The 24,226-nt window shown below is 50.8% G+C and overlaps 2 long non-coding RNA genes across 2 annotated transcripts; both read right to left on the bottom strand.

Moving 5' to 3' along the window:
* Positions 1–11,110: 11,110 nt before the first annotated feature.
* LOC120967873 (uncharacterized) lies at positions 11,111–18,030 on the bottom strand. The gene is made up of 2 exons (XR_005761705.3): positions 17,699–18,030; positions 11,111–11,427 (listed from the first exon to the last, which is right to left on the bottom strand). It is a non-coding gene; the product is annotated as an uncharacterized lncRNA (long non-coding RNA).
* A 149-nt stretch (positions 18,031–18,179) lies between these two features.
* LOC120967872 (uncharacterized) lies at positions 18,180–20,372 on the bottom strand. Its single transcript, XR_005761704.2, has 2 exons — positions 18,711–20,372; positions 18,180–18,494 (listed from the first exon to the last, which is right to left on the bottom strand). It is a non-coding gene; the product is annotated as an uncharacterized lncRNA (long non-coding RNA).
* Between the last annotated feature and the right edge of the window lie 3,854 nt (positions 20,373–24,226).

Below are 24,226 nucleotides of genomic sequence, written 5' to 3' on the forward strand. Positions count from 1 at the left end.
AACCCGCAAGTTGATCACCAAAACATACATCAAGTGGATCAATAGAATACCCCATTGTCACCACGGGTATCCCACGCAAGACATACATCAAGTGTTCTCAAATCATTAAAAGACTCAATCCGATAAGATAACTTCAAAGGGGAAACTCAATCCATTACAAGAGAGTAGAGGGGGAGAAACATCATAAGATCCAACTATAGTAGCAAAGCTCGCGATACATCAAGATCGTATCACCTCAAGAACACGAGGGAGAGAGAGAGAGATCAAACACATAGCTACTGGTACATACCCTCAGCCCCGAGGGTGAACTACTCCCTCCTCGTCATGGAGAGCACCGGGATGATGAAGATGGCCACCGGTGAGGGTTCCCCCCTCCGGCAGGGTGCCGGAACAGGGTCCCGATTGGTTTTTGGTGGCTACAGAGGCTTGCGGCAGCAGAACTCCCGATCTATTCTGTTCCTCGATAGTTTTAGGGTATATTGGTATATATAGGAGGAAGAAATACGTCAGGGGAGCTACGAGGGGCCCACGAGGGTGGAGGGCGCGCCTCCCTGCCTTGTGCCTTCCTCATTGATTCCCTGACGTGCACTCCAAGTCCCCTGGATTGCTTCTGTTCCAAAAATAACTTTCCCGAAGGTTTCATTCCGTTTGGACTCCGTTTGATATTCCTTTTCTATGAAACACTGAAACAAGGGAAAAACAGAAACTGGCACTGGGCTCTGGGTCAATAGGTTAGTCCCAAAAGTAATATAAAAGTGCATAGTAAAGCCCATAAAACATCCAAGATGGATAATATAATAGCATGGAACAATCAAAAATTATAGATACGTTGGAGACGTATCACAACCCAAGCACCGGTCCACCCACATACCAAATTATCAAAGTAACGAACGCGAATCATATGACCGTGATGAAAACTAGCTTGACGATAATTCCCATGTGTCCTCGGGAGCGCTTTTCTCTATATAAGAGTTTGTCCAGGCTTGTCCTTTGCTACAAAAAGGATTGGGCCATCTTGCTGCACCTTGTTTACTTTCATTACTTACTACCCGTTACAAATTACCTTATCACAAAGCTACCAGTTACCGATAATTTCAGTGCTTGCAGAGAATACCTTACTGAAAACTGCTTGTCATTTCCTTCTGCTCCTCGTTGGGTTCGACACTCTTACTTATCGAAAGGACTACGATAGATCCCCTACACTTGTGCGTCATTAGTGGTACGGTAATCCAGTTCTGGACGTCATGTTACTTGACCATGACGAACCTACGAACTATGAGGAAGCGATGATGAGCCCAGATTCCGCGAAATGGCTTGAGGCCATGAAATCTGAGATGGGATCCATGTATGAGAACAAAGTATGGACTTTGGTTGACTTGCCCGATGATCGGCAAGCCATCGAGAATAAATGGATCTTCAAGAAGAAGACTGACGTTGACGGTAATGTTACTGTCTACAAAGCTCGACTTGTTGTGAATGGTTTTCGACAAGTTCAAGGAGTTGACTACGATGAGACATTCTCACCTGTAGCGATGCTTTAGTCCGTCCGAATCATGTTAGCAATCGCTGCATTTTATGATTATGAAATTTAGCAAATGGATGTAAAGACAGCATTCCTGAATGGATTTCTGGAAGAAGAGTTGTATATGATGCAACCCGAAGGTTTTATCAACCGAAAGGATGCTAACAAAGTGTGCAAGCTCCAGCGATCCATTTATGGACTGGTGCAAGCATCTCGGAGTTGGAATAAACATTTTGATAGTGTGATCAAAGCATATGGTTTTATACAGACTTTTGGAGAAGCCTATATTTACAAGAAAGTGAGTGGGAGCTCTGTAGCATTTCTAATATTATATGCTGATGGCATATTGTTGATTGGAAATAATATAGAATTTCTGGATAGCATAAAAGGATACTTGAATAAGAGTTTTTCAATGAAAGACCTCAGTGAAGCTGCTTATATATTGGGCATCAAGATCTATAGAGATAGATCAAGACGCTTAATTATTGGACTTTCACAAAGCACATACCTTGATAAAGTTTTGAAGAAGTTCAAAATGGATCAAGCAAAGAAAGGGTTCTTGCCTGTGTTACAAGGTGTGAAGTTGAGTCAGACTCAATGCCCGACCACTGCAGAAGATAGAGAGAAAATGAAAGTCATTCCCTATGCTTCAGCCATAGGTTCTATCATGTATGCAATGTTGTGTACCAGACCTGATGTGTGCCTTGCTATTAGTTTAGCAGGGAGGTACCAAAGTAATCCAGGAGTGGATCACTGGATAGCGGTCAAGAACATCCTGAAATACCTGAAAAGGACTAAGGATATGTTTGTCATTTATGGAGGTGACAAAGAGCTCGTCATAAATGGTTACGTCGATGCAAGCTTTGACACTGGTCCGATGACTCTAATTCACAAACCGGATATGTATTTATATTGAATGGTGGAGCTGTAAGTTGGTGCAGTTTTAAGCAAAGCGTCGTGGAGGGATCTACGTGTGAAGTGGAGAACATAGCTGCTTCGGAAGTAGCAAATGAAGGAGTCTGGATGAAGGAGTTCATATCCGATCTAGGTGTCATACCTAGTGCATCGGGTCCAATGAAAATCTTTTGTGATAATACTGGTGCAATTGCCTTGGCAAAGGAATCCAGATTTCACAAGAGGACCAAGCACATCAAGAGACGCTTCAATTCCATCCGCGATCAAGTTAAGTAGGGAGACATAGAGATTTGCAAGATACATACGGACCTGAATGTTCCAGACCCGTTGACTAAGCCTCTCTCACGAGCAAAACATGATCAACACCAAGACTCCATGGGTGTTAGAATCATTATTGTGTAATCTAGACTATGGACTCTAGTGCAAGTGGGAGACTGAAGGAAATATGCCCTAGAGGCAATAATAAAGTTGTTATTTATATTTCCTTATATCATGATAAATTTTTATTATTCATGCTAGAATTGTATTAACCGGAAACTTAGTACATGTGTGAATACATAGACAAACAGAGTGTCACTAGTATGCCTCTACTTGACTAGCTCGTTGAATCAAAGATGGTTAAGTTTCCTAGCCATAGGCATGAGTTGTCATTTTATTAACGGGATCACATCATTAGAGAATGATGTGATTGACTTGACCCATCCGTTATCTTAGCACGATGATCGTTTAGTTTGTTGCTATTGCTTTCTTCATGACTTATACATGTTCCTATGACTATGCGATTATGCAACTCCCGAATACCGGAGGAACACTTAGTGTGCTATCAAACGTCACAACGTAACTGGGTGATTATAAAGATGCTCTACAGGTATCTCCGATGGTGTTTGTTGAGTTGGCATAGATCAAGATTAGGATTTGTCACTCTGAGTATCGGAGAGGTATCTCTGGGCCCTCTCGGTAATGCACATCACTATAAGCCTTGCAAGCAATGTGAATAATGAGTTAGTTGTGGGATGATGCATTACGGAACGAGTAAAGAGACTTGCTGGTAACGAGATTGAACTGGGTATTGAGATACCGACGATCGAATCTCGGGCAAGTAACATACCGATGACAAAGGGAACAACATGTTGTTATGGGTTTGACCGATAAAGATCTTCGTAGAATATGTAGGAACCAATATGAGCATCTAGGTTCCGCTATTGGTTATTGAACGGAGACGAGTCTCGGTCATGTCTACATAGTTCTCGAACCCGTAGGGTCCGCACGCTTAACGTTCGGTGACGATCGGTATTATGAGTTTATGTGTTTTGATGTACCGAATGTAGTTCGGAGTCCTGGATGTGATCACGGACATGACGAGGAGTCTCGAAATGGTGGAGACATAAAGATTGATATATTGGACGGCTATGTTCGGACACCGGAAGGGTTTCGGGAGATCTCAGATAAAACCGGAGTGCCGGAGGTTTACCGGAACCCCCCCGGGAAGTTATTGGGCCCTTAGTGGGCTTTAAGGGAGAGAGAGGGCATCAGCCAGGAGGTGCCCCCCCCAAGGGAGTCCGAATTGGACTAGGGGAAGGGGGCGCGGCCCCTCTTTCCCTCTCCCTCCCCGTCTCCTTCCTTCCCCCTCCTAGTAGGACTAGGAAAGGAGGAATCCTACTCCTACTCGGAGGGGGATTCCTCCCCCCTTGGCGCGCCCTCTAGGGCCGGCCGGCCTCCTCCTCCCCTCCTTTATATACGAGGGAGGGGGCACCCCATAGACACACAAGTTGATTGTTTAGCCGTGTGCGGTGCCCCCCTCCACGGATTTCGACCTTGGTCATATCGTTGTAGTGCTTAGGCGAAGCCCTGCCTCGGCAACTTCATCATCACCGTCATCACGCCGTCGTGCTGACGAAGCTCTCCCTCGACACTCAGCTGGATCTAGAGTTCATGGGACGTCACCGAGCTGAACGTGTGTGTCGGCGTTCTGGGAACGGGGGTCCCCAGATTTGCCTGCCTGCGGCCCACAACGTGGCTAAGCCGGCAGGCCGTACAGCCCATCTTCATCAACAAGGCATCCAAGACCCTCGCGAGGGTCCAAGCCTCGCGAGGTGGACGACGCAAGACCTCCTCTGGAGTAGCCTAGCCGGGCAGGCTCACGAGGAGCGCAGATATCAAGGCGGGGCAAACCTCACGAGGCACTCGTGACGTAAGCCATGACAAACGGCACCAGGCGGGCGCCAGCGCGCGCAGCGTCCTTATTTCCTCTTCGGTGCTAAGGAGGCCAGCACAGGCGAAGAGTACCGAGGCATCAGGCAAAGGTTACTATATTGGTGCAACAAGACCAAGACCAAGAGGACGACAAGACGGAGGTCATCGTGGAGCCCAAGACGACGTCACCACCAGAGCTTTTCGCAGGCGAAGACCGCTTTTGTCAGGATAGCTTGTACTAATTATCCCCCTTCAAATTTTCCCACCGTTGTTGGCTCCCGTCCCGCTCGATATTTGGGAAGAGGACCAGGGCCTCTATAAATAGGTCTAGCCACCACAATAGAGGAGGATCATCTTAGCTTGATCCAACCCGATCGAGAGCCTAGCCACAAGAACACCTCAACCTCAGGAGGCTGTTCTTCTCTTGTACTTTTCATCATCAGCCCAAGAGGCAATCCACCACCACCACACTGGAGTAGGGTATTACACCACAACGGTGGCCCGAACCAGTATAAACCTCGTGTCTTTCTGTGTTGCGAGTTCGTCGAGTTCGTCCGCGAGATCTTAGCGAGCTAGGGCGTAGATTGGTAGGAGGGAAAGACTTCGCGCGCACCCCAGTGTTCGAACCTTAAGGGTTTGCCGGAACCCCACATCCGACATGTGCAGATCGCGGAGGTGCTGTACTTTCGGTACTAGGATCGGTCGGATCGTGGAGACGTACGACTACGTCAACCGCGTTGTCATAACGCTTCCGCTTTCGGTCTACGAGGGTACGTGGACAACACTGTCCCCTCTCGTTGCTATGCATCACCTAGATGGATCTTGCGTGTGCGTAGGATTTTTTTGAAATTTCTGCGTTCCCCAACAGTTTCAATAGCCTTTCTTTTTACAAAAAAGGCCTACGCCCGACTTTATAAATAAAGCTACAAGGTAGAGTCACAGAGCAACAGCAACATCAACAAGGACGAAACAACAACAAGTTCACCCAAACGCGGGCACGCATAGGCCAACCATTCTGCGCCTTCCATAACCTGAACACCCACAACACCAGCGACTATCAAGAGCTCAGAGCCATATGGGAAGGACGCTATGGTTGACGCCCCGAGCGCAACGACCAGGGCTACGACCGCGGAGGAGGACGAGGAGGCGGACGCTAGGACGACCGTGGCCCGCGCCAGGAGTGGCGCGACCGGCCACGTGAGGACCGCTGGTAGGACCAACCTCGCGAGGGCGCCTGGAGGGACCCGCCTCGTGAGGATCGCCCCCAGGGCAACACCGGTCTTCCCCCGTTGCCGCCACCAAGGAGGAACGACGACCACCACCAGGACGAGGGGGCTGGGGGCTTCCAGGAGCCGCGTGCAATCGCCTGCATCTTGGGCGGCGCCCAGGCCCCAGCCTCTCAGCGCATCTTCAAACAGTTCGCTCGCGAAGTGAACGCGGTCCTCCCCAAGCTCGAAGCCACGCGCCCGCTCAGGTGGTCCCAATGCACCATCACTTTCAACTCGGCGGATCAGCTCAAGTGCGCAGCCACCGCTGGTGCCCTCCCGATGCTGTGTTCCCCAGTCATCAGCAATGTGCAGGTCACCAAGACCCTCATCGACGGCGGCGCATGGCTCAACGTCCTGTCTATCGACACGTTCGACAACCTCCAAGTGCCATATGAATAGCTCCAGCCCACCAAGCTTTCTGAGGAGTGACCGACGGTTCCACCACACCGATAGGGCAGGTCCGCCTGCCTGTCACCTTCGGGGAGCGCAAGAACTACCGCACCGAGCTCATCGACTTCGACGTCGCGCACATCCGCCTGCCGTACAATGCCATCCTCGGGTATCCAGCCCTGGCCAAGTTCATGGCAGTCACTCATCACGGCTACAACGTTCTCAAGATGCCAGGAAGCGGGGGAATCATCACGGTCCCGTGTGAAGAGAGGGATGCGGTCTGCTCCCTCGAGCGCGCCTTCCAAGCCGCAGCAATCGATGACCCCGACAACAGAAGTGAAGGCCCTCCGGAGGCCATCCCCAAGAAGAAGCAGCCGCGCCGCGCAGGACCTCAGGAAGATGGCGTCGCGGCAGGAGCCTCATCAGGATCAGCGCCCGCTCCGGGGGCGCCTCCCTCCATCCCATAGGAAGGCGCGCCCGGCGCCCTTCTCGGGCAGGGCTCGAGGGCTCTCTTCTGGAGGGCCTCAGACCTTGCCAACCTCACGAGGGAGGCGCTTGGGCACCACTTGGAAGCGTGCTTCGCGGCACGTGACCCTCAGGAGAGCACAGGGCAAGAAGTGCCCACCACTCAGGAGTTCATCACCAAGACCACTCAGGAACTGCAAGAAGCAAGAGCCATGCGCGGCGACGGCCGCTCACGAGGCGCAGCTCCGCACCCTGGCGAGGATGCAGGGTTGCGTGTCTGCATTGACGTCCCCGGGCTCAACAGGGCCGTGTCTCAGGAGCGTTTCTGGCCTTCGCGTGTGGGCCGCTGCGAGGGCCCGCCTCACAGCTACGTTCGCATGCCCTTCGGCTTGCTGAGCGTGGCGTCAGCCTATCAATGCAACATGTGGCGTATCCTGGCGGCTCAGGAGGCTAGGTACCACGCCGCCCTAGAGGAGATGGAGACAGTCTTCAGGGAACCTCCCAAGCCCCCAGAGCTTCCTGAGGCTCAGGGTCCCGGTGGCTCATGAGGAGTCATTTCTTCAGCGCACGCCTTCAGCTACACCAACTCTACTTCGCCTACAGAACCAGGTGACATCTTCCAAGTTCGTTTAAGCTGGGAGCGCCCCTCGGGCTGCATTATTCCCAGGCCACATGGGTCCGTCCCTGTGGCATGTATCCCTTTTGCTTATGTCTTTAGCTTACCTTGCTGGGGGCACCCCTCGGGCTGCATCATCCCCAAGCCGCTCAGGCCGTACCCAGTGGCATGTATCTTCCTGCATTTATCCAAGTTGATATGCTCTCCATGCTTAACCTGCCAACGCCTATCGCCCGCTCGATTGCCGCCCGCCACGGGTCTGTTCATCCTATGCAATCCGCTTGCACGTTAAAAGGGGGCTCCTGAGCATCGCGACTCAGGAGCTCTTACTGGCTCTCCAGCCCTCACCCCCTGGCCTTGACCACGACATCGTGACCTGGCATACCAGCGGCGACTGAGCTCGCTCGAGGGCCGGGACCTGAGGACGTAGAGTGCTTGCATATAACCACCTTGCAGGGACATACAATCACCAAGACTTAAGACCAGGCGCAACACGCCTTGAGGTAGGGCCTCGTGAGTCCCGCGCTGGCTCACGAGTGCCCAGATACACCTCGCAGCCCTGCCGTGCAAGCCACGTGTCAGGGAGGGGCTGTACACGCCCCGGGGGATCTTCCCGGAGGGCCCCCCATCCCACGCCCAAGTGGAAGCACCATGCTCCGCGCTGGCTGTCGACACTGTCGAGGAGCGGCTATGTCCGTGCACAAGCGGAAGCACTATGCTCCGTGCTGGTGATAAACAACTGAGGGTGGCCCCACGGTCGTACCAACCTGAGGGATCCCAGAGCTCAGCGCCCAGCCTCACCACGAGGCCTTCCCTCGGGAGAGTCGCACAAGGGGGCTGGGCACGGGGGCTGCGCTCGGGTCACGCCCAAGCGCACGCCACCCAACCAGGTCCCCCGGACCTGGGCGTCGCGCGCCCCTCCCGAGGCCTCGGCGAGGGCAGGTATGGAAATTGTTTGCACGTCAAGGGGGACTCCTGAGCATCGCGACTCAGGAGCCTAACTGGTCACGTAGCCCCTCACTCCTTGGTCCGCCCTGGTCTCCGGTCGGCCCAATGGCGGTTGAGGTATGCGCGGGGCCGGGCTCTGCCGACGTAGAACATTAATCTATCCCCACGAACTCTCCCTATATGCTATTTGCGCGTCAAGGGGGACTCCTGAGCATCGCGACTCAGGAGCCTAACTGGTCACGTAGCCCCTCACTCCTTGGTCCGTCCTGGTCTCCGGTTGGCCCAATGGCGGTTGAGGTATGCACGGGGCCGGGCTCTGCCGACGCAGAACGCAAAGCAAATAGGAAGGAAATCACAAATTCTCGAAGCAAATATTACAAGCATATTATCCTCACAATACCAAATGAAAAGTCTAAACGCCTCCACGAGCCCTGACACATGTCGCAGGAACGGAATGGGAAGAATGGCCGCGGATCACCTCTAGACGTCGCTGTCGCCTGCGGAAGGTGCTCCCCCGTGAGCAATTTTGTCTTCACCTTCACCACCGGCTGCAAGGTCAACGACATCGCTGGACAGAGGAGCGAAGACAAAGCCGCGGAACTTCCTCAGCAAGGCCCCCACCTGATCTTGAACGGCCACGGCAGCCGCCTCACATTGATCTTCAGCTACAGGCTCCAGCAGCTCGTCAAGGCAAGCGTTGGGGTCGCGAAGGTGTAGGTGGCTAAAGACGCGAGTCAGCACGGCTGAAGACAGGACGCGAGCTTCTGCCGCCGCCTTGGGACCGGGACCTGTCAGCGTAGAGCAACGTGCTATCGCGAGAAAAGAAAGGGGGGGGGCGAGCCTTAACGGGACACACGTTCACCAAGTTTTCATAACAAGGAAGATAAGCACAAAAGGCATTGCAGATCCTTACATGCCCCCACGGGGTGATTCATGGTTCTTGACAGGAAACAAAAGGTGACACTAAGGGGAATCCTATCTACATCCTTCCGTGGCGGACGCCATCATCAACAGTGGGCCACGGGAGGCCGGCGCCAACCCCATCCAGATCAGCGGTGGCGACGGCCGGACGCCGCAGCTCTGCCTCGGACGCGGCATGGGCGGCGCTGCTCAGCGCTCCGACCTCCCGAGCCCTCGGCCCGGGCGTACAAGGGTAGTGGGTACCCCGGAGGAGGCCGCTCGCACCAAGGCCTCGACACCACCTGCATCGCCACTTCATCACGGCGATGGATCGACCTCTTCTTCGGCGGAAGTGGCCCCAGATCATCACGGGGAGCCTTTCCTTTCTCTTTGGCAGAAAACCTTCTAATAGGCGCCATTGTTGTCAGCAGTGGAGCAGGGAGGAAGGAGCAAGCAAGCGAGGAAGAGATGGGCGACGGGGGCTCCGTCCCCCTCCCCATTTATAGCAAGAGAAGGCCAACCGACGACTCCCACGATCGCAGGTAATGATGGTTTTCCTTGCATGTCGCAGGGACTTGTCAAGTCATGTAGTTGCCGAGGCAGCATGGGGAAGCGGAGGCGCCCACGTCCAATCAACCGCCACGCGTCAACCGAGGCCGCAGGCTTTTGGGGCCCGCGGTGCTCCCAACTTGACCCTTGGCTTCGCCGCGAAGCCAAGCCCGAGCGCACCTTGGGCCCGGGGGCTACTGTCGGCGTTCTGGGAACGGGGGTCCCCAGACTTGCCCGCCTGCGGCCCACAGCGTGGCTAAGCCGGCAGGCCGTACGGCCCATCTTCATCAACAAGGCATCCAAAACCCTCGTGAGGGTCCAAGCCTCGCGAGGCGGACAACGCAAGACCTCCTCTGGAGTAGCCTAGCCGGGCAGGCTCACGAGGAGCAGAGATATCAAGGCGGGGCAAACCTCACGAGGCTCTCGTGACATAAGCCATGACGAACGGCACCAGGCGGGCGCCAATGCGCGCAGCGTCCTTATTTCCTCTTTGGTGCTAAGGAGGCCAGCGCAGGCGAAGAGTACCGAGGCATCAGGCAAAGGATGCTATATTGGTGCAACAAGACCAAGACCAAGAGGACGGCAAGACGGAGGTCATCGTGGAGCCCAAGACGGCGTCACCACCAGAGCTTTTCGCAGGCGAAGACCGCTTTTGTCAGGATAGCTTGTACTAGCTGCCCCCCTTCAAATTTGCCCGCCGTTGTTGGCTCCCTTCCCGCTCGATATTTGGGAAGAGGACCAGGGCCTCTATAAATAGGTCTAGCCACCACAGTAGATGAGGATCATCTTAGCTTGATCCAACCCGATCGAGAGCCTAGCCACAAGAACACCTCAACCTCAGGAGGCTGTTCTTCTCTTGCACTGTTCATCATTAGCCCAAGAGGCAATCCACCACCACCACACTGGAGTAGGGTATTACACCACAACGATGGCCCGAACCAGTATAAACCTCGTGTCTTTCTGTGTTTCGAGTTCATCGAGTTCGTCCGTGAGATCTTAGCGAGCTAGGGCGTAGATTGGTAGGAGGGAAAGACTTCGCGCGCACCCCAGTGTTCGAACCTTAAGGGTTTGCCGGAACCCCACATCCGACAGTGTGCAGATCGCGGAGGTGCTGTACTTTCGGTACTAGGATCGGTCGGATCGTGAAGACGTACGACTACATCAACCGCGTTGTCATAACGCTTCCGCTTTCGGTCTACGAGGGTACGTGGACAACACTGTCCCCTCTCGTTGCTATGCATCACCTAGATGGATCTTGCGTGTGCGTAGGATTTTTTTTGAAATTTCTGCGTTCCCCAACAGTTTCAATAGCCTTTCTTTTTACAGAAAAGGCCTACGCCCGACTTTATAAATAAAGCTACAAGGCAGAGTCACAGAGCAACAGCAACATCAACAAGGATGAAACAACAACAAGTTCACCCAAACGCGGGCACGCATAGACGAGCTGGAAAGTACGACGGATACATGGCACCCTGCCAAACACGACACGCAGGCCGGAGAAAGTACGAAAGACGAAGCCAGCAACTAAGTCGAAGAAACTCCAAAACGCGTAGGTCTAGACACCAAGATCCTGCCCAGAGAGACGACGTCGAGGCCCGAACTTTAGAAATGAGAAGATCAAGTGCATCCTGGTCCTCCGGCTTAGTCAATAATCTCCACTACTGCAAGAAGATACATGATTTAAATAAACAGTCAGCATGTTTAGTAGGAAAAACATGTTCAATCGTAAATTTGTTTGTAGTAGTCCATAGCGACCAACAAATGGCACCCAGGCCAACCCAGAAAACCCTCTTTGTCACGCCAGCCAAAGAATTGGCAAGACCTCTCAGGTCATTAAAGGAGGAGGGATCCCAAGTAACCTGGAGCCAGGATTTGACGCAGCTCCAAACAAGCTTAGCAAGCACACAGTGGAAGAAAATATGATTCGTGTTTTCCAAAGCACCACAAAGAGCACAAAATTCCGAGCCCGGGCCATTCCTCTTGTGGATTTGATCGGCAGCAGGGAGACGCCCTCTGAAGGCTTGCCAGAGGAAGACTTTGATTTTTGGAGGCACACGGGACCGCCAAATACTAGAAAATCTGTTAGTAGGAGCACCACCAATAAGTTTAGAATACAAAGACTTGACCGCGAAACGACCCAAAGCGGTGAGAGGCCAAACCACCAAATCCGAAGCCTCCGAGAGCGTGGGGAATAAGGCAGAGAGACTTTGCCAATCTTCCAACTTTTCAGGAGAAAGGGAACGACAGAAGGCCAGGTCCTAATTATTAGCCGACAGCTCCACGATGGAGATATTCGGGTCAGAACAGTAAGAGAAAAGGGTAGGGAAGCTCACAGAGAGAGGTGAGTCTCCGCACCACCAGTCAAGCCAAAAACAAACCGAGGAACCATCTCCTACTATGAACTTAACATGCTTAAGGAAAAGAGGCCGGACTCTAATAAGATCTTTCCAGAATTGCGATCCCCCCGCAAACATCGGGCTAGAGTGGGGGAAATACTTTGCTATAAGGATAGCATACCATAGAGAACCGGCCCCACTAGACATGATCTTCCACCACCATTTGATCAACATGCATTTATTCATGACGTAAGTATTAATGATGCCCAATCCCCCAAGGTTCTTTGGCTTACACATGAGTTGCCACTTAACAAGCCTGTATTTTCGCCTGATCTGCTGCATTCCAATAAATGCACCTCTATGCTTGTCAAAACCCGCATGGGTCCCAGTCAAGAGGAGGTAAAAGACCATTAGGAACATAGAAAGGGAGGATAAGCAAGCATTTATCAAAGCGACTTTCCCAGCATTAGTGTTGTACCTACCATGCCAGGGGAGAACCCTATTACCCACCTTAGAGACAGCAGGGGAAAAGTCTTTTGAGTGAAGCAAGTCTGGCGAAATGGGAAGGCCCAGGTATTTAAAGGGGAAGGATCCAAGATTACAATTGAGAAGCCGGGCCACCCTCAAAGCCTCAATATCATCCACGCCAGTGACAATGACCTCACTCTTAGAAAAGTTGATTTTCAGCCCCAAAACGGCCTCGAAGTAGAGGAAGATGAACTTGAGGTGGGCCATGCAAGCATCGTTCAATTCCACCATAATGATGGTGTCATCAGCGTATTGTAAATGGGTAACACCCTCCGGAATTAGATGAGAAACTACCGGAGAAATATGACCGTGATGGGCAGCCCTAGATAAGATGCGGGAGAAAGCGCCGGCGATGAAGTTGAACAGAACGGGGGACGCAGGGTTACCCTTTCGTAGGCCCCTGCCGTTGACAAAGAAGTTGCTAACATGACTGTTAACAGAGACTGCGGTGTGGCCCCCGAGACCAGCTGCATAATCCGGTGAACATAGGCCCCATCGGAGCCTTTCGCTAAAAGAACCTTTCTCAGAAAAGGCCAACTGGCCGAATAGTAGGCCTTCTCAAAATCCAGTTTGAGGATGACAGCTTTAGAGTTACGAGATTTTAGGTCATGCACAATTTCATGAAGGCAAAGGATCCCATCTAAAATAAACACCCTTTAATGAAGGCAGATTGGTAGGGGCTGATAACTCTATGAGCAATAGGGGAGAGGCAAGTCGCAAAGCCTTTAGCCGGAAACTTCGCAAAATTATTAATCAACGCAATTGGCCTAAACTAGGAAATCAGCTCAGCACCTTTAACCTTATGAACCAAGGTGATCACCACGTAGTTGAGGCGAGATATATCAATAGTGCCCAAACAAAAGCCTTGGATAACATGACACACCAACTACCGCAACTGCGGCCAGAATTTCTTGAAGAAGGGAATCGAGAACCCATCCGGGCTGGAGGCAGCATTGGGATTGGCAGAATTAACCACGTCCCATATTTCCTTATCTGAAAGAGGGATCATTAAGGCCTCATTTTCCTCGACCGAAACTTTCATATTATTATCCCACAGGGAGGGAGAAATAGTAAAGCCAGTAGTAGGCTTGGCCCCCAATAGAGAAGAGAAGAATTCCAACACATGAGAGAGGATTAGGGATTGGTTCGAAGACCGGACACCATTAATGATCAAGCTATTAATGTAGCAACGTCTTCTACGACCATTGGCAATGGCAAAGAAATAGGCAGTAGGAGAATCCCCTTTTAACGTCCAGTTCAAAGTGCCACGTTGGCGCCAATAAGCTTCCGCTTGTTGATGCAATTGCATCAAGGCGGCTTCAAGGTTATAGCGCAAAGCCCAACCAGCATCCGAGAGGCCCAAGGAATCAGTCGTACGATCGAGATCCACAATCTGAGATTCCAGTGAGTTCTTCGCCCTACGTTCCTCTGCAGCATGGTTACGAGACCAACCCCTAAGAAATTTGCGCAACTCGTAGGAGCATCTATGCCAGTCATCCATAGGGCCAAAGGAGCGAGGCTGGGGGGCCAAGAGGTTAACGATCTTAGTAGCCAGCATGTCTGCAAAGTCCTCCACAAGGAGCCAAGAAGCATCAAACTGGAAACGGGAGGAGGGTCTAGATTGTTGCAACCCAACATCAAGAAGAAGTGGTGTGTGATCGGAGCCCACATTAACTTTAGCGAGAAGGGAGGCCCGAGGAAAAAGGGAGTCACACCTAGAGCAGATGAACACCCGATCCAGCACAGACCTGATCGAGGTGGCCTGATGATTTGACCAGGTAAAACGGGCCCCAACCCTAGGAAGCTCGCGAATGGCATAGTTGCTAATAAAATCGGTGAAAGCATTTGCCAAAGGCCAGGAAAAGTTAGAATTACTCTTGTCCGAGGGAGTACGAAGGAGGTTAAAATCGCCGCCGATAACTATCGGAATATTGCAAGCCTCAATCTTAGCAGAAAGTTCATCCAGAAATAGGGGGGTCAGCGAGTGATCTGCTGGGCCATAAACAACCATGAATTCCCACAGAGAGTTAAGAGACTTGTGATATACGACAATACTTGCCCAAAAGATCCCATGATCAAAAGCCACAAAGTCAAACACGTCCCTTTTAGATCCAATCAGAATCCCTCCCGAGTGACCCGAAGAAGGTAGGACATGCCAGTCAAACCTGTCCATGCCCGCAATCGCAGAAAGTTCATTAGGGGAGAAGGAATCTCTAAAAGTTTCAACTAGCCCGACTATGTCGATATTATCACCACGAACATCATCTCTAATTTGGTCTCGGCGCCCCCTAGCACCAAAACCCCTAATATTCCAGAATAGGGCTTTCATTTATAAGATAAATTTTTGATACGTAGGCTCGACCTGCTAGGGGCAGCGCAGGGTTTTGACCTTTTGGAGATGCCCCTCCTAGAAGTACTGGGCTGGGGTTGGCCACTACCAACCTCCAGACCATCGACCCGCTCCCCAGGAACCACAACAACCGAAGCCGCAGAGGCAACGGCCTCTTTGGCCTTAGCTAGGGCAGCCTGAGCCATCTCATTAGCCCTAATAGTAGAGAGGAGAAGAGAGGGTGGCCCTTGCTCGGGATCAATAGAAACTCCCACATCAGACATGATATTTAATAGGTGCTCATCAGACAGAGAAGGTAAAACAAGACGAATCGGGGAAGGGGGGGGAATCGGACTGTGAGCATTACGTGGGGGAGGGAGATCCTTAGCGGCAGCATGACGCTCTGCCCGCGCCACCACTGATTCACCTGCGTTGCGCACCCGCCTGCCCTTGCGAGCCGTGGAGGTAGGCGACTGGATCGAAGGCGGACAAGCCATGGGGGAGGCTGAGGCAGAACCCGAGCGAGACGCCGACCCTAGATCCTTGTCGAGGCGTCGACAAATGCCCGTCATAGACTGTTTGGAACCCGAGGAAGCGTTGCTCTTCGCAGAATATTTCTGCACCGTAGATTTCTTCTTTCTCTTGGACTGGGATACTTCATCAACACGCACGGGAGAAGGAGGCAGATCCTCAATGCCAGAGCGGGTGGGAGAGCGCGGACGGCCTAGGAGGTTGGAGCAGACTCCCGAGATGGGAGTGACCGTGGCCGTGGGCCCCTTGTGCAGCAGCCCCTCCGCAGAAGGCGCCAGGGGAGCAGAAACTGGAGCAGCCACTGCCTCTCTAGGCGCCTTGTCAATAGGAGCATTGGATTTGAACAGTTCTCGCTTAGATTCTTCCAGCCCATCCCATTCAGACTGAGTGAAACGCGGATCCGAGCCCCCACTAGGGTTCTGCCCACCCGTTGAACCATCACCATTCTTGTCCTGCTTGTCCACGGGGTTGGAAGGAGGGGGAGGTGGGGGGGGGGGGTTGGAACGCCTAGGCCCCCTCCACCCGAACCCGCAACCTAACACCATTAGGACAGGGGAACACATCGATAGAACCACAGACACATATTGGATCCACACACCAAATCTTGATTCGAACCGGGCCAATCTTATCCAGAGAATCAGCGTCAACTTCCACATGTTTCCCGATCAGAGCACCGAAAGCCATCAGAAAGGAGGACGAGCGAAGGCCCACTGGAACGTCATCCACGAGCACCCAAACCTGAGAGAGTGGGCCAACCGCTTTAACACCACAAGAAGCAGCCTTCACCGAAACCACCAACTGATTGAAAGGAAGGGTGAAGCTAGTGCAAGACGCTATCATGCGAAGACACTCTTTGGAGGGGAAGACGACGGAGAACTCAAAGTCAGAGAGCTGATTCACTTGCCAATCCCATCCATCAACATCCCAGATCCGAAGCCCTTCAAGCAGAGTTTGGGGAGAGATTCTTTGGCCTTGAACCGTGACAATGGCGGCGTTGGAGAGGGAAGGGGCCACCACCAACGGAAGATTGCAATCCAGGGCAAAAAATGAGCACCTAGGGAGACCCGTCCCAAAGTGGACAAAGGACGGAGGCTTTTGACGGTTCTGACAGTTGACAGTGAGGTGACCATCGGAGCGGCAGATCAGGCAAAAAGGTGGATTGGTGCATCTTGACTGGAAGTGCCCAGGCTGGTGGCACGCAAAGTAGGTGAGAGCGGAAGGATTGCTCGGGGCAGAAGAATTAGCACGATGCAGCAGAGGGGGAGGAGGAGGAGGGAGGATGCCGTCCCCCAACCCCGACGAGGACGAGCCGAGGGAAGGGCCAGGAGGGCGCCGGGCCGGACCAGAGAAGGAACGCGGGGGCGGGCGGGGCCCAACCCCAGCGGCCGCAGGACGAGGGCCCTGCCGCACCGGAGCAGAAGGACCACGCCCCGAGCCCGGGGCCGGCAGAGAGCTCGACGAGGAGGACCGGCCCACGCCGCCCGCCGCTGCCGCCTCCCAAGGATCCAGCGCCGGAGGACACACCAGCCAAGATCCAGCGCCGCGAGCCACCTGCTCACGAGCCGCCTGCTCCGCCTCCAACTTGGAACGAAGGGAGGCCTCAAGCTCCCGATCAACGCCCCGACGACTCCTCACGCCGACGCTTACTACCAGAGACAGCGTCACTCGACGAGCCCCTGGATTTGTCCATGGCGAGGGCCGCCGCGAAGGAGAGGAGGAGGGGAGGGGGAGGGGTGGATCTGACTAGGCGACGGATGGGAGCACGATATCTACGCAAATCGGCGGTGGAGGCCGGAAACCCTAGGAGGGAGGAGTGGAGCCACGGGGCACCCATAAATAGCCCGACCGGGCCAGCCCTACCTGGGCCTGGCAGGCCACCTGGGCCGAGGGGGGGGTGGGATACAGACCAATGGCAACTGCACATGGCCCACTTGGGGAAGGGGGGAGTCGTTCACAGAGGACAGAGAGGGGGGAGCGGGCCGAGCACACACGAGCGGGCCAGGAGGCCCCGGAGGCCCAAGATCCAGCCCCTCACGTGGCCCACTAACCAGCGGGGGCGAGACCAGATCTAGGGCAGGCGCCGCCGCCACCACGGCGCACCCAGGCGCCACGGCCGCCGGCGACACGGAGCCAGAGATGGGGGGAGGCTACACATGCCCGGAGCAACACCCAAAATCCTAGATACGGGCGAGGGGAGGGGAAACTTACCAGACTTGCGATGATGACGAGAGACACAGACCCAGCCAGCGTTCGCCACCGGAGACACCACCGGCCGACCCCAGCCCCCAGGATCAAACTTGCGGGAGCGAGGCGCGCCAAGGGGAGCGGAAGCCAGCAGGGGGAAGACCGGCGAGGGCCCAGCCGCCTCATCCGAGGAAACATCCTCATCGGAGTCGAGAGCCCAGAAACGAGATCCAAGCGACTGGAGGGGGGAGGAAGCGAGAGCCGCGGAGCCGGCGAAGGAGCAGGGGACGACAGGCCGGGCACGGAGGACGGGACCGGACGAGAGGGCGACAGCGGGCCGAGCCCAGCAGGGGGCGAGGGGACGGCGGGGGAGGGGAGGGGGGAGAGGGGAGCGGGAGGGGGAGAGAGGAGAGCCATCCGGATTCCCTGCTTTGAGCTACAACAGTTGTCAATAACCTTTCCACATACGAGCGCTCTCAATCATGGGGTAAAAAGGAGATACCAATTGTCGAGTGCGTAAACATTAGCGAGTCCCTGGAAGGACATGGAGACAGAAATGACAAGTTGCTTACAAACTTGTTTAACAAGCTGAATGTAGATCACAAATACAAGTAGCGCGCCCATCGGCCCAACCGCGCAAGGTTGTTTGATTCCCTATCAAAGCTACTACGTACATGTGTTCATCTTCATCCCCCGTAGTCTCGCTGCACGTACACCTCTCCGATGTGTATGCGTTTGCGCTCTTTGCGCCGAGGAATCCGCTCCGGTCGCTTAGCTTGAGGTTCTGGCCTAGCGAGTTGTGGTGCTCTGAACGGGTTTACTGCAAGAAATGGTAAAAAGAATACTAAGTAAGTACTCCCTCCGTCCCATAATGCAATATGTTCCAAAGTGATAAGCATTCAGCAAGAGGGCAGAACGGCAAATGCTCAAGAAAGGGATCCCGGTACGTTTCCTGTATCATAGCAGCACTACCATTCGCATGCTCGTACTCACAATTTAGTTGCAGTTAGTAATGGCTTCAGTATACCATACTCACAGTTTCCCGATTTAGCAGGGGGGAGGTGTATTCCCGCGGTAAAGTAGTCTACTCTCACAGGCGAAGGCGCAGATACATTGTTGTAGGCTGCTGCGGCGGGGAGGACGATGAAGAAAACCAGCAGAATGAGTTGGATCGAGAGCAGCTGAGTTGGTAGACGGCAAGTGCTCGGCCTCGAGGACACCATCTTTCCAGAGCTCTTGCACGCTTCGTGCGTCCAGAATTAGGAGGAGAAGCTAAAGTTGTAGCGGTGGGAGACCCGTGCTGCACTCGCCGATACTCGAGTCCATGGTGACATAAAAGTAGTAATGGAGATGATGGCTTCTATACTGCCAAACCTCCGGTCAGAGACCGGGACTGCTTGCAAGATTTTGAGTCTCTCCGCTACATTGCTGGTGCATGTGAAAATCCGAAAAAAGAACCATCATATCTCCAGTACTACTTTTATTTTGCGAATATCTCCAGTACCACTTTATGTCCCCTTCAGCCAGTCGCAGAAAACAGAAAAACCAAGAAGCAAACTTCTAGCTGTATTTTTTTTAAAGAACTTAGAGCCCATCGCAGGAATTGAATGACATTTGTTTTCCAAAATATGTGTATCTGGCAACCGGAATGTTTTTTGCAAAACTGCCACACGCTCTCGTTGTCGTTCGATCCAAATCGCTCCTGAGCGATGCACTGTACCGATACGCCGTCCCCTGCAGTGCTCGAGCGCGCCTCGCCTCAAGGGGAGGAACTCACGAGCACCAAACGTGCCGTCCGTCTTCGCCGTTCAGCGTCGCTGCCTTCTCCTCCGGCAAGCTGTCGCCGCCGCCGCCGCCCTGTCTGCTCCTTTTTATTCCCTCCATCCTTCTTCCTCCCTCCTCCTCTCTCGTCTCTTTCTTCTCGCTGATATCCCCTCTGAAAGGAGCTCCTCCGCTATACCCCCTTCGCCCAGATGGCCGCGACCTCCGGCGACTCCCTGAAGACCGCCACCGACCCCCGCCTGTACCTCTTCGCCGGTCGTCCGGCTCGATCCGATGCTCGCTGCCGCCGGAAACGCAGCTCCGCCTCACGGCTGCGACCTCCGGTGCCTCCATGATGTCTGCCACCGACCCAGCCCGCACCACTCCGTCGGCCGTCTGGCTCGCTGGTGCGGATTTTGCTCCCGTCGAGCTGCATCGAATTAGAGCTACTGTTCAGAGCAGAAAATTGAATATTTAGAGCTGCAGTTCGGCTATTTAACTGGATGCTTGTGTGGATCAATGGCTGTTACGGATGGAGACTGTACTGCAAACTAATGTTGGTCGTTAATAGCTACACTTTAGCTAAATCAAAGAGGTAAATAACAAGAGAGAAAAGAGAGCATACTATGGTGAGTTGGTGACCAAGATGAAGACTGACAGTGACATGATAACTGAAGTGTAGATCAATATTTGGCCATTTACTGACGGTGTGTGGATCAAGAATTTAGGACTATGGTGACCAAGATGAAAACTAATGTTGGTAGTTCAAGAGCTTGTGTGGATCAAGAATTTAGGACTATGGTTAGTAAATGGCCAAATGCTCCAATGAAGATGGATCATAACAGGCTAATAAGGACAACAAAACTTGAGAGATCAACAACAATCCAGGCAAAGAAAAACAACAACGAAATTACCAGGATGAAGTGTTGTAACCAAGCTGAACGCCTTCTACTTCATAGTGGACAGCCATAATGCATAACTCAAGCACACACAGAACCACAATGGTGAAAAAGGAGATAATGGTTATTTGCTTCTAAGAAAAAGTGGAACCAAATGCGAGTACCTTGGCGCTGAAGGTGGAGAGCGAGTTGGTAAACATGGAGAATCAGAGCTGTTGTGCAGAGCGGTGAATGGCGTGTCATTACTGACTTCAAAATACAGAAGAAAATTATGGTGTGAGCATGCTTGCAGAAATTGCCCTCAGCTACAATGACGCCGCGGACATGTGTGCAATAACTTGCTTTCCGCCACTCTTTTTTTTTTTTACTTTCTTCAGTTTATTTAGGGAAAGATAGACATCCTACTGTTTTTGTGTTGTGCCTTTTTAACGGTTGATAGCTGATCAAACGTTCAAGTAGAATAGTTGCCACCATATTTAGGTTATAGTAATCACCATGCCATTAGCTCGGTTAAATTTACCACTATGGTGAATATTAGTTATCTTGCCGTCGGTACTATTCAGTTACAAATCTATTCATGTTAAGGTTATCATCACATAATTGTGTACTTATCCAACTTTTAATGTAAACCGTTCATGTACAAGGGAAAAATTCGATGAAATTTCTGAAATTTCACAAATTTTCGATGATTTCGAGGGTGAGCGAAATATTTGTATTTTTTTTTCGAAAAATCGGCATTTAAAAAAATTTCTAATAAAACAAGGAGGAATCCAACTTGTGACAAGTTGGCTCGCATAGCAGGTGGTAGGCTTGAATAGCCTCTTGTTTCATTACAGAGTTTTTTTTCAGTATTATACTAAGCATTTTCCATCTTATATTCGTTTTAGCTAATGATGGTAACTTTGACCCGAATGAGAAAAAAATGTTGAAACGTTCCCCTGGTGACCTCTGTGTAAACAGCATGTTAATTTATAGAGGAGCACTAGGCATCAGACTATAGATGGAATGCATCCATCAGCCCACCTGCGCACCGTGGATCGGAGGAACCAGGGACGTCCGATTTGCTCCCAGGACCTGCGCGAGAGGATGTAAGGAGCGCTATATATGGATGCTTCCCATTAATTACGGGATTTTGCATTAATCAGCTCTAATTAGTTTCCCTTTTTTTGAAGCTACGTCTAATTAGTTTCCTAAGTAACTAATTGTGATTTGTTTCCAACAAACAAATATATTTTTATTTTTGCAGATGCATATTTTTGCAAGGAAGCATAATTTTTTTTTAGATTGAGATATGCTTCCAACAACTACAAAAAATAAATATTTGCGTACGTGCATTCTTTTCATGTGAAGTTTGCATGGAAGCGTTACTTTTTTTCAATGGAAGCAAACTTTCATGTTGCAAACGTATTGTTCAATCATAGAAGCATTACTTTTATCGATGGAAGCACCCTTTCACATTGTGATGCAAACATATTATTCAATCATTTGATAGAAATCTTTTTATTTTGTATCCATGGAAGCATTATTTCTATGATACAGAAGCATTATTTGTATGATACCAAACAGATTCTCTATAATCACGTTTGTTTCCATATAGATGGCGATATACGAGGCTAGTTTCCTTACCAGACGTGTTTGTTTCCATCATATAATTTTTTTTTGCGGGTTTGTTTCCATCATATACGGAGATCATGGTTACAAACAATGCAAATAGTGCTTCAGAATTCTGTATTTTGTTTTTACTGTATGAATAGCATGCTTCCAACACTAGAAACCATGCTTCATAAACAACAATCATTTTTCTCTCGGAAACACTATTGTGCTTCCTTTACGGTACAGGATTGATGCATGATGCATGAGCGTACAGGGTAGGAGCCAACAACCTGTGCTACATGTATGATACAATAATAATGAAAATTTGCGTCCAAAGATGGAATCTGCTTCCCTACAACAAAAGCGTAACAAAATTGCAACACCACCAATTAATTACATTACAACAAGATCTGATACAAGGCTCGTGTCAATAAGGAAGCAAGGTTAGTATATTGGGATGCAGCGCGGCGTTAACAAACACTTTGGTGTAGATCGCCACCGTGGCAAGCAGCGAGAGCTCACGCACTCAAGCGCATGCAGCAATGTGTCAGCAGGTGGAGTACGCAGGTAAACACATCCTTGTGGAGGAACTCGGCCAGTGGCTCTGCTATCGTCGTTGTCTCCGCCCTGTCTGCAACACCTCTCATGTTGCCTTCAGACCAACACCGCTGACATCATGGGGAGAGGGAAGTGTGAGGTGTTCAGAAACCAATGATGCATGGTTGGAATCTTGTGGCGCAATACATATGTACAATAAAAGCACATACGAGAAGATAAGACATTCTGCAAAGCACAATCATTTCAAGTAGGAAGCTAATATAGGAAAAAGGTTATATATAGGAGCGCAACAAGGAAGCACTGGATCAATGTTTAGACTAGAATGTTGATGACAAATGACAACAAATAAAAATTCAAAAACTAAGAAGCATGACAAATGACAACAAATGAGAACAATAGAACCAAATTGTCCGGGCCAAAGGAACACATGTATTATACTCAGGAAGCATGACAGGGAAAGAAATATTATGAGCAGATGAAGCTAGTACACGGGCAATGTTTACATTTCAATGGTGCTGAAAACAACACCAACAAAAATGCAACTATGTAAACAGAAGAAGTGTATGAACTATTGTTTAGAATTAGCACCATCTGTATGATGCATGAAAAAAATGTTATCTTAACCTCACAAATATTGAATGAGAGCATAGAAATTTAAAATACAAGATCAAGATGAATATAAATGAATCATAAGCTAGTAGAGGAGACGAGGAGAGGTGAGGGAAGATTTCATACAAAGTAGCAAGCATCCTGTCATCGACTCGTCGTTGCGAATAAAAGTCGGCATCCAGTGGAGTAGCAACATTTGCCGCGCCACTGGTGAGTCTCCCCTCCACCTTGTGTGCGACTGTTGAAGGTCAATGCAAAGCCCTAGATCGATGACAACACAACAATGAGTAGGGGATGAGGAGCATAATTAGGGCAAGATTTCTACCCGGGAACAGTGAAGCAATGAATAATAAGCTTATTTGTAAAACTTAGTATAGCAAATTACTGGATGCATGTGAATATAACAACAGAACATCACCCATATTTGTAAAAAGGATAGTACATTGGTAGAGGAGGCAAACTAGGTGTGGTACCAACACGAGGATGCAACCTTTGATCAATGGACAAAAAAAATTGAACCCATTTTCTCTTAATCAATAATGGAAGCAATTTTGTAGCCGAACGAAACCAAATAATTATAAGGTGGAAGCACCATGATAATAAGCATTTAAAAATAGTGTTGGGTACATCAGTATGGTTACTACTTGGAAGCATGGAAATTTGAAAACGAAACAACACAAAACATTGCCGCCAAATGGGGGCCATTTTTCTGGAAGCTCTGATCCATATGTAGGAAGCATATAAAGGATGCTATCTCAGCAATTCTCATCGTCTTAGGAAGCATCATAAATAACATGACACTATATGAACCACATACCCCATAACTTATGTACAAACATTGTGGTAAATTCGACCAAGGAAAAAAAGTAGTTGTTAAAAATCATACCCCCTGTAATTTATGTGAAAATAGCTCGGTAATATACGAAACACATACCCAATAACTTACCTACAAACTTCGTGGTTACTTTGATCAAGGAGAAAAAAGGTAGTTGTTCAAAAACATAACCCCCGGGTAACTTATGTTAAAGTATCATGATAATTTTACGTACCACGGATGTGGTAACTTATGTAACTCATGTGTGGGAACTTTTGAGCCGATAACTTACGTACAAAGACCTTGGTAACTTTTACC

This window comes from Aegilops tauschii, chromosome 7 (genome assembly GCF_002575655.3).
Source record: "Aegilops tauschii subsp. strangulata cultivar AL8/78 chromosome 7, Aet v6.0, whole genome shotgun sequence".
Classification (NCBI taxonomy): Eukaryota; Viridiplantae; Streptophyta; class Magnoliopsida; order Poales; family Poaceae; genus Aegilops; species Aegilops tauschii.